General features: G+C 42.3%; 1 pseudogene; it reads left to right on the top strand.

Moving 5' to 3' along the window:
* The first annotated feature begins 15 nt into the window (after positions 1-15).
* Positions 16-2,387, top strand: LOC147005435 (acyl-protein thioesterase 1 pseudogene; annotated as a pseudogene).
* Positions 2,388-10,324: the final 7,937 nt, after the last annotated feature.

Here is a 10,324-nt window from a genome sequence, read left to right as displayed (position 1 = left end):
ACGCCCTCATCTCTGACACAGAAGCAATCTCCAATTCATAACCACTTACAAATGGAAATTAATCTTACTCCAAGAGAGTTTCTCCATCTCATGGAATGGGCTGCCTGACGCCACAGTTATTTTCCTTCATGGACTGGGAGACACTGGGCAAGGATGGGCAGGAGCCATTGGTTGCAGGCGGCAGAACATCCCACATCAGGCACACCTGTCCACATGACACCCGATATGCCTATTACAGTCAACATGAATATGACCAGGCCTTCTTGGTTTGATATTGGACTTTCTGCAGATTCCCAGGAGGACGAATCTGGAATTAAACAGGTGGCAGGGAATGTAAGAGCTTTGTGATAGATCAGAGGTGAAGGATGACATTGCTTCTAACAGCATTATTTGGGGAGGATTTTCTCAGGGAGGCAGTTGATTTTTTTTTTTAAATCATGCTCTTAAGACACAGCAAAAACTGCAGGACACCAATGGGCTCAGTTGCTGGCTTCCACTTCCGGCTTCTTCTCCACAGGGTCCCATCAATACCATTAACAGAGATATTTTTTGTTCTCCAGTGCCATGGAGATTATGACTCTTTAGTTCCCCTAACATCGGTTCTCTTCCTGTTGAAAGACTAGCAGCATTGGTAAATCCAGTCAATGTAACCTTCAAAGCTTTGGTACACAGCTGTTGTCTGCAGGAAATGATGGATGGATGGCAATTCATTGATAAACTTCTACCTCCAGTGATTGACATTACTAAGAGCCTCGTGTAGACGTTGGCTGGCATCACTGTAGTAGAGTATAAACATTTTCCCATGCCTGATGGGAAAACTTCTAATGTTGCAGTGTTAAAATGATTTACAAATACATACCAGTGAGACAGACTAAATGAGGTCTTCCTCATGGGAAATGTATGATCCTTTAAATTTCTACAACACATATCAGTATTATACAATCCAGAATATCTAAGTGTTAAAGAAGGAAAAGTAAGCAGCTAGCTTTTTTTTTTCTTAAATTAATCCATCAGTCTTAATACATCATTTGAAAAGTGACTAATAAGCTCACTGGAAAATATTTCAGGTCTAAACAAGCCATTGGGATGTAAATGTCTTCTTAATTTTGTGAATTAGACTATAATTTTACTCCACAATTTTATGGTCTCCATGCAGTGTCTATATTTTCATATGTGTATCCACATATACATGATTATAATACATATGAATTAGATGGTATTATAATATCCTTAATACTAGGGATAATGCTTTTAGAGCATCAGAGAAAAAGTAACGCTGCTCTCTTCAGTTAATGGCCCTTTTAGTGTGGAAAGCAGGCCTTTCTTTTTCTGCTATTTCATTTTTTCTTCTCTCGAGAAACAAAAAATGGTTGGTTTCTTTCTATCATGATTTCCTATAGAAGTCCAATATTGCCTCTTTGCCATAAAACCTACCAATATATACTATAATTTTACAGTTTGAAACATAGACATTGTATTTCAAATCTAGGGGTAATGTGAAAAAACAAACATTACTAAGATTACATATTAAATAATCGCACCTCAGTCCAGCTTTAGACTGCAGAGTTATCAGAATCGTCAGCCCTGGTGATAATTCTGTGGTTTTATTGTTTGGTAAAGAGCGGAAAGAGTAAATAAAGCCTTATTATGTTAAGAAATAAACACTGAGGATCAGTTTTGAAGGCTAATTCAAAACAGTTACAACTTACAGAAGAGTTTGGATTTACAGCTTCTGTACCTATGCTATGCTTAAATGCAAATACTGTTCAAAAGGAGCACTTAAAACGTTTTATTTTCATCTGGTCATGAACTAATTAGAAAAGTTCATTTTAGGTGAAAAAAAGTTTTTGAGAATAAGTCTCCAGTGCGTACATTAAAATAACAATAAATTGAGTTTAAATAGTGTCCTGAATATTGATGAAAATTATTTAAATTAATTTACGGGTAATAAAGACTGATTAGAACACACACATAAACACACATACACACACACTATACATAAAACAGCTGAATACATACAAAACTATGGTTATTGATGAGCTGTTGCTTTTGTTGCCTTTCTTGCTGTTTATTAACTGACAAAGACCATGCTAAAAATCATCTTTATGAATGGGTGCTAGCTGATGGGCAGATCATTTGTATGGGCTAGATAAAATGTTAATAATGAAGCCATGTGCTCAGGTTTGAATTGAAAACAAGTTTTTTTTTAAAAAAATCACTTGCTATTTTGCTTTCCTTTGAAGAATATAAACTTATTTCAGTTAGATCATCAGTAAAGTTTTATCTGGGCTAAGAAAATTTCCATTGAGTTCTTGTGGTGTAATGTGGGAAAATGTCATGTTTTTCACAGTTTCCATCAATGTGAAATAAAATTTAATTCTGGCAAAAAAGTCTATATGGTGTGTATGTGTGTTAGAATATGTGTTAGTGTGGGTATGGGGGACACTTCCTGTTGTCTCTCCTCACCTTCCACCTTGTGTGAGACAGGGTTTCTTGTTTGTTTGTTGTTGAGTTGCTTCCTGTTGCTTGCCTCAGGCTAGCTGACCAAGTTCCCACAAGGTCCCTGGAAAGCACCACCACAGCCCTCTAGCACTTCAGCTGTTTCCTCTTATCCCTTTCCACCAAGGAAGCAGATGTAGAGGTTCCTTGAGTAGCCTTTCTTGACCCAATGGTTAGATATCAAGGAGTCTTGGTTCTTACAAGAATTTGACACTAAGTTGATGGTTAGAGAAAATCCCATGTCATGATGAGTCACCTACCTATGATGTCACTACAGAAAGAGCATAAGGAAACTCTCTGAAGCCTCATGGAAACATGGGGGTAGGGACTGTAACAATCTGTGAAATGAACTGTGGCCTTAAAGTGATATTTGCATCAGGTTCTGCTCTGGGGTTGGGAGAAGGAAGACAGCAGGTTCTGGTCCTTCACCAGGTGCCACTGACCTGAGCAATGGAAACTGCCTTTCCCTGTGCCCTAATCATTTAGGGGCATGAAGTTCTGTTTCTTCTCCTAACTTAACTCTTACTCCAGACCCCAGTGACCACCATCCCTGCCCACTTTCATGCTAAGTGACACTCATTTTGTTACCTATCCTGATGTCAAGGCTTGTTCTACTAAGTCACCAATTCTTAAAGTAGTTCTCTCAAATTAGGGCAATTAAGACTCTCACTAAGGGTGCCCACATCTATTGTATTGAAATGTACAGGGCTTATTGTGGAATATTTGAAGCAAATTACTATATGAATAAAACCAAATTACTACGTGAATAAAATTTAAAATTTCCCCAGCACTCACCTACTATTCACATCACCCTTTATCTTTGATTTATTTGTAGGAACAAGCATGTCACACCCCTTTGTTTTGTTTGGTAACTCTATCATAATTGAAGTTTCTCTCTAAGTCTGAGTGCCAGCACAATCACTCATGCTAAACAGGCTCTTCTGTCTAAACTGCTGTAACTCACTTGTGCCCAGCTAAACCCTGGTACAAACAGTTTTCTACACAATTAATAATTTATTAAATTTCTCTCTGCCACATAAATACGTCGAAAAGCAACCCTCAACCTGCACCCAGGGATGGACTCTTGCAATGTACTTTTATAAATGAAAACTACACAATTGTTATGAATACATACTTCTATAATTTTAAAAACAATTCACAGTCAGGAAGAGTAAATTCATAGTAAAGGAAAAAAAAAGAATAATTAGAACCAGCAAGACAGTTCAGCAAATAAAGGTGCCTGCTACCAACCAGCCAGATAACATAATATTCTTGCCCATTGCCTACTTGGTGGGAGGAAAAAACTGGCTTCCACAGGTTGCCCTCGGGTCTCCACAGGCATACTGTGCTATGTGGATATTTGCATATGTTCATGTGTCAACAGTATATGTCCAAAAGTACACAAAATCACACACAAAACAAAAATAATTTTTAAAATTGTAAAGCAGAGGTCAGCTCTGGATGTCCTTCTCCAAGAACCACCCACAGTTTTTGAAAAAAAAAAAAGTTTCTCTTTGGGACCTTGGGGCTTACTGACCAGGCAAGGCTGTCTGGCCAGGAAGCTCCCTGGAACTGTGAATCCACCTCCCCAGAAGTGAGATTCCCAGCACATGCCACTGTGTGCAGATGTTTTCTGTAAGTGTTAAGGGTTAAGTTCAGGTTCTCATGCTAACTTATTAAGCACTTTACCAGCTAAGCTATTGCTGAAGCCTCGTTTTCTTCCTTCCTTCCTCTCCTTCCTTCCTTCCTTCCTTCCTTCCTTCCTTCCTTCCTTCCTTCCTTCCCTCCCTCCCACCCTTCCTCCCTTTTTGAATCAGTATAAACAATGGTTCTGAAGGCCTTGGAGTGATAAAAACATATATGAAAAATGTAAACGGATAGCTTTACCAATGTATTTTAATTGGTCTGTTATTAAAGTCAAAATTCTAAAACTAATTAACCTCTAGTAAACTACCTTGCACAAGTACTGGGGAAGCACGTATAGTATGAACATTAGTAAACTACAAATAAATCAAATACGACAGACCATGGACGGAAGCCAACCCATCTCTATTTGGATATTACAAATTGATCTTGGGACTTAGAATGGAAACATTCTCTTCAACTGTTTGCCAGGAGTTTCTTACCATGTGATGGACCACGACAAAGACACAGGGTTGAGTCTAAGGTGGGCTGTTCCTGTGGTTGTGAACTACAACATACAACAGTCTGTCCCCTGAGCTCAAGATTACAGCAGGACAGGATTGTGTCCACTCATATGGAGAGACATCAGGATGTGTGCAGTGGAGAATAAAAGTAATCCAAGTCTGTGGGACTGTGACGTGGGAAAGTCTCCTGATGGACAGACGTACATTTTTAAAAATTATTTTATTTATTTACATTCCAAATGTTTCCCCTCCTTTTGGTTCCCCCTCCCTGAGTTCTTTATCCCATCTCCCCTCCCCTTGGCATCTGAAAGGGTACCCCCAGGAGGACTTTTCCCTTCTCTGGGGCAAGTCTCTACAGGATTAGGCACATCCTCTTCCACTGAAGAGTGAATTTTTTAAAGTCAGTTTGTTTATTTTTTTACACTTCATATTTTCTACACCCCTACCACCATCCACCTTCCAACTGTTCCACATCCCATTCTTCCTCCTCACCCCCTGTCTCCACATGGATGTCTCCACCCCCACCCCACCTGACCTCTAGACTCCCTGGGGCCTCCAGTCACTTGAGGGTTAGGTGCATCATCTCTGAATGACCAGACCTGGAAGTCCTCTACTGTATGTGTGTTGGGGGCCTCATATCAGCTGGTGTATGCTATCTGTTTGGTGGTCCAGTGTTTGAGAGATTTCAGGGGTCCAGATTAATTGAGACTGCTGGTCCTCCTACAGGATCGCCCTTCTCCCCAGCTTCTTCCTGCCTTCCCTAATTCAACAACAGGAGTCAGCTGCTTCTGTCCATTGGTTGGGTGCAAATATCTTCACCTGACTCTTTCAGCTGCTTGTTGGGTCTTCCTGAGTATGATCATGCTAGGTCCCTTTTTGTGAGTGCTTCCTGAGGTAACTCAGATCCAAAAAGATATGCGTGGTATGTACTAATAAGTGGATGTTAGCCAAAAAAGAAAAATAAAATAAAACAAACAAACAAACAAACAAACAAACCCAAAATACAGTCCACAGAACTCAAAAAGGTCGACAAGCTGAAGGGCCCAAGTGAGGATGCCTCAGTCCCACTTGGGAGGGTGAAGAAAACAATCACAAGTGTGTGTGTGGGGGGGGGTAGGGAGTAAACTTGGAGGGAAAGTAGACAGTGGGGGAAGGGAGTATGTGTGGGGGGAGCTGGGAACCTGATCTGGTATTGGGTGAGGGAAAAAGACTGAAGCCCTGAGGGCCAGCAGAAAGAATGGAAACAGGCAACCTTAGGAGATAGGAGGTTGGCAGGACTCTCCAGAATGCACCAGAGACCTGGGAGGTGAGAGACTCTCAGGACTCAAAGGGTGGGGTCCTTAGATAAAATGCCCTAGGGAAAGGGAACTTATAGAGCCCACCTCCAGCAGAAAGACGGCATCAAATGAGGGAGAGGGGAGCCATCCCACAGTCACAACTCTGACCCATAATTGTTCCTGTCTGAAAGAATTACAGGGATGGAAATGGAAAGGAACCTGAGGAAAAGAAGGTCCAGCGACAGGAACAAAGTGGGATGCAGCTGAGGAGTGCATCTTTAAGGAGAGGATTTCTTTACTGACATATGTTTTTTTGCTCTCTTCACTCTCCTTTAAATTGTACATATTATATAGAACACTTTATAGAGAAGAAAAGTAAAAATTTGAATAACAAACACAGCTTTCTTAACTAAAGTGCTACATTAGTCATGGTCCCTAAGAAACAAGCAGCTCAGAGATTAGTCTATGGGTTTTGCCTGCCAATACACTTTTATTTGTATGTTTGGTTTGGTTTTTGTTTTGTTGTTGTTGTGTTTTGTTTTGTTGTGTTTTGTTTTGTTTTGTTTTGTTTTTTGAGACAGGGTTTTTCTGTGTAGCCCTGAATGTCCTTGAACTCACTCTGTAGACCAGGATGATCTTGAACTCAGAGATCCACCTGCCCAACCCTCACTCCCCTAGTGCTGGGATTAAAAGTAAGCACCATTACCACCAGGTGTGCCAACATATCTTAAGTTAATGGTGGTTGCATGAAGAGATCTTCATGAGGAATCCTTCTGGTGTGAGTTGTTTGTGGAAAATCCTTCTTGTGTCTGGTTTGGGACAGACATCTAGACAGAATTTCTTCCTTGTGAACAGAGAAAAACACACCTTCTGATACTTAAAGAAGTGCATTCTCTGATTTGCCTCTTTTGGAAAATTCTCTAGTCTACCCCAGAAACCAAACAACAAGAAGAAGACATAAGAACTACGCATCGAGAAGAATGAGTGGTTTGGGGAATCTGCTTGGGGAAGATAGGCAGACACATAGTGAGGCAGATTTGGTTGCAGAGGTAACATACACCCAGACTGCAAATATGTAACAGATTGTGAAACGCAGTGTTATTTCTGTTTTTTATGTAACTCAATTAACTGCAGAGGCATTGTCGGTATTCTATCTGGACTCCACCTCCACAGTTCCTGGCAAAAGCCAGGTGTGCTTCTCCCCACAGTTACTTGGGAACAGCCAGGTAGGCCCGGCCCACTATAAAAGGGGCTGCTTGCCCTTCCTCTTCCTCTTGTCTCTCTTACTCTCTTGTTTTCTTACTCTCATACTCTTGCCTCTTGATACCCCTCTCCCCATTCCCTTCCCTCCTCTCTCCACGTGGCCATGGCCAGCCTCTACTCTACTCTCTCCTCTCTGCCTTTCTCTGCCTCTACTACTCTCTTAACTCCCCTCCCCATGCCCTGAATAAAATCTATTTTATACTATACCGCCATGTGGCTAGTCTCTCAGGGGGAAGGGATGCCTTTGGCATGGGCCCGCTGAACTATCCCCTTCCCCCACACCTCACCACACCCTATAGAACATATTCTTATATTCCTTTATCTTTTTATGATCACAACATTGGTGCCTTCTGACTCAGATCTAGAAACCCTGCAGGTTTGCATTCCACCTCAGCTATCACAAGAGACCCACCCTTGCTAATCCAGATCTGACAAGGTCCCATTCTCACTGGCCAGAGTGACCATCTGCATGGTCCCAGAGACAGTCTCGTGGCTGAGAATTCCAGGCTGGGCTGATCTCCTCCCCCTGGTGCTCAGCTCCCTCAGCCTGCTCGAGCTCCACCTGTGCCACTCAGTGTCACCTGGCCATATGTGCATTGTTAGGATATGAAACATGCTACTTGGGCCCTTCCTTTTTCCTGCCCATCACGGACTCCAAGTCCAGCTGCTGGTAGGAAGCCCTGCACTGCAGCAGCACAGACCTACAGGTTGCCCGTTCACCCAGCCCCCAGTCTCTGCCATGTTGGTTACACAATCAGGTGGGCCCAAAACAACCACTCAGTTCCACATTTTCTGCTACCAGACTGTGGAAGCTCACAGACACACACTGGCATATTGATTAGTAAGGAGCCTCTCCAGTTGATGGGAGGGACCATATATGCCCAGATGGCGCCTGGCCAGCCTCTTTTGGACTGAGGTGTTGGCTTTCAATGCCCTGGTCCTTATAACCGGTCTCTTGACTGACCTAAAAGTTAAGACTTAGACCATTGGGTGCTTTCGCTTCTCGAAAGCTGTTCATAAATCCCTTGAGCTCTTGCAGCCGGCTGAAAATTCCTGGTACTAGGTTGAATTGCTTTCTGGAAATTCCAGGAATTGCAGCCTCTGGTTATCCTCATGATGACCTGAATTTCTAGTTTGGCTGAACACTGACCTGTTACTGTGCTCTTCTCGGGACGCCAGTACGGAAAGTTCAGTAACCTCCCCACCACCCAAGGGGCGCTAAATTGTCTTCAAACACTTATTTTAAGGGATCTTCACATGTACGGCCAGCAGTCTGGTAAATGAAAAAAAGGCCCAAGCACTTACCTGTCCATGCTCCCACGCCCCAGGCCTGTTCTCATGGCCTGCGTGCTCAGTTTGTGTCCCAGGTCTAAATCTGCCTGGACAAACTCATTTTCTGCCACCACGCTATTATGCCACTGCTGCCATCTTTCTTATTTTGGTCCTAGCCAAATATTCCTTTGCTAATACAAAAATATGCTTCTCTCTACCTATACAACCTGTCAAAGTTACCCAAGATTCTCTTTCCTATCCTGTCTTGACTACTACTATTAAATTCTATTCAATTATAACCAATCTATATCATGCCCAATCCTGTTAGAAGTTTGTTAATTATTAAGTTTATGACAGACAGAATTCTCAAAAGCCTCTCACAGTTTCTCCCATGAAGTATCAGAAGATGTGGACACAACTTCAGAATACCCTCTGGACTGTGATATGACAATAACTGAAATGCGCAGTGGACAAGACTGTATACTCTGAGTCAAATGGCTTAACTAAAATAAAGGTAAGCCATTTCTCATGTCACACGTATCCATCCCACAGAGAAGAGGCCCTGAGTTTTCTGCACCTGAAAGACTGAAAGACTAACTCTGCCCAAGTTGCCATGGAGACCGTGGAGATCACAGGAACTGTTGGCTAGTGGACTCTGTCATTTTTAAATAATATAGCTGCTCCCACACCCCAGACCTGTTCTCATGGCCTATTATTTATTCCCCGGACTTCTGACTACGCTGCCAGATAAGACAGAAGCTAGAAAAAGCTTTCACAGATGTAGCCTGTTATCTCCTTACCTACACTCAGTTTCCATGAATCGAATGCTTCATATTTCCTCTTCTTGCTATGCCACTGTCCTAATATTATCTGAGTCCCTATAAAATTACCTAACTCTAATAAAACATTCCGCTATACCATCCAACTTTTTAATCTTGTTCCTTCTACTCCATAAAAGGCTCATCTTAAAGACTGCTCATGTGGTTAATTCATGTTATCTCTTTTATAAACGTATAAGCTACAGGACACCCACTCAGATCCACTTCACATGGGCCAAATAGGCTCCATCCGACAAGTGCATCTGCCTAACGTATTCCAAAGAGGGGGATTCCTCTGGGAATCTAAAATTTTTCTATCTCCCAAACATACTTAACCTTATTCTCTACCTATAATATGCTTCAACATCTTGTCAAGTCCAGGCACTTACCACACCCAGGACAGCTCCAGAGAAGCAACCTTCAGATGCTCCAATCTCCTCTCAGACACAGTCACTTCTGGACCTGTTCCTTCTGACCTGTCCTCAGATGGCGCCACAGACCCTGGACATCAGGGAAGCAGCCAACTCTCCTAAGACAGGACAAACATCCCCTGTACCCATTCTTCTGGGTTTCCCAGACACACGCTGCCCCAATGTCAGCATGAAGCAGCCAGATACAACAACCCTATTCCTGATTCGCCATCACCTCTTTCTAATTTTTTCTAATTCTTATTTATTTTATTTTATTTTTATTAGATATTTTCTTTATTTACATTTCAAATGCTATCCACTTTCCTAGTTTCCTCTCCAAAAGTCCCCTATACCCTCCCCCTGTCCTGCTCCCCAACTTACCCACTCCTGCTTCCTGGCCCTGGCATTCCCCTGTACTGGGGCATACAATCTAAGCAAGACCAAGGGCCTCTCCTCCCATTGATGGCCGACTAGGCCATCCTCTGCTACATATGTAACTAGAGACACAGCTGGGGGCGGGGGTACTAGTTAGTTCATATTGTTGTTCCTCCTATAGGGTTGCAGATTCCTTCAGCTCCTTGGGTACTTTCTCTAGCTCCTTCATTGGGGACCTTGTGTTCCATCCAATTGCTGACTGT

Source organism: Mus caroli, unplaced genomic scaffold (genome assembly GCF_978045245.1).
Source record: "Mus caroli unplaced genomic scaffold, Mus_caroli_1 scaffold_3, whole genome shotgun sequence".
NCBI lineage: Eukaryota > Metazoa > Chordata > Mammalia > Rodentia > Muridae > Mus > Mus caroli.
This window is presented reverse-complemented; position numbering and strand designations above follow the sequence as displayed.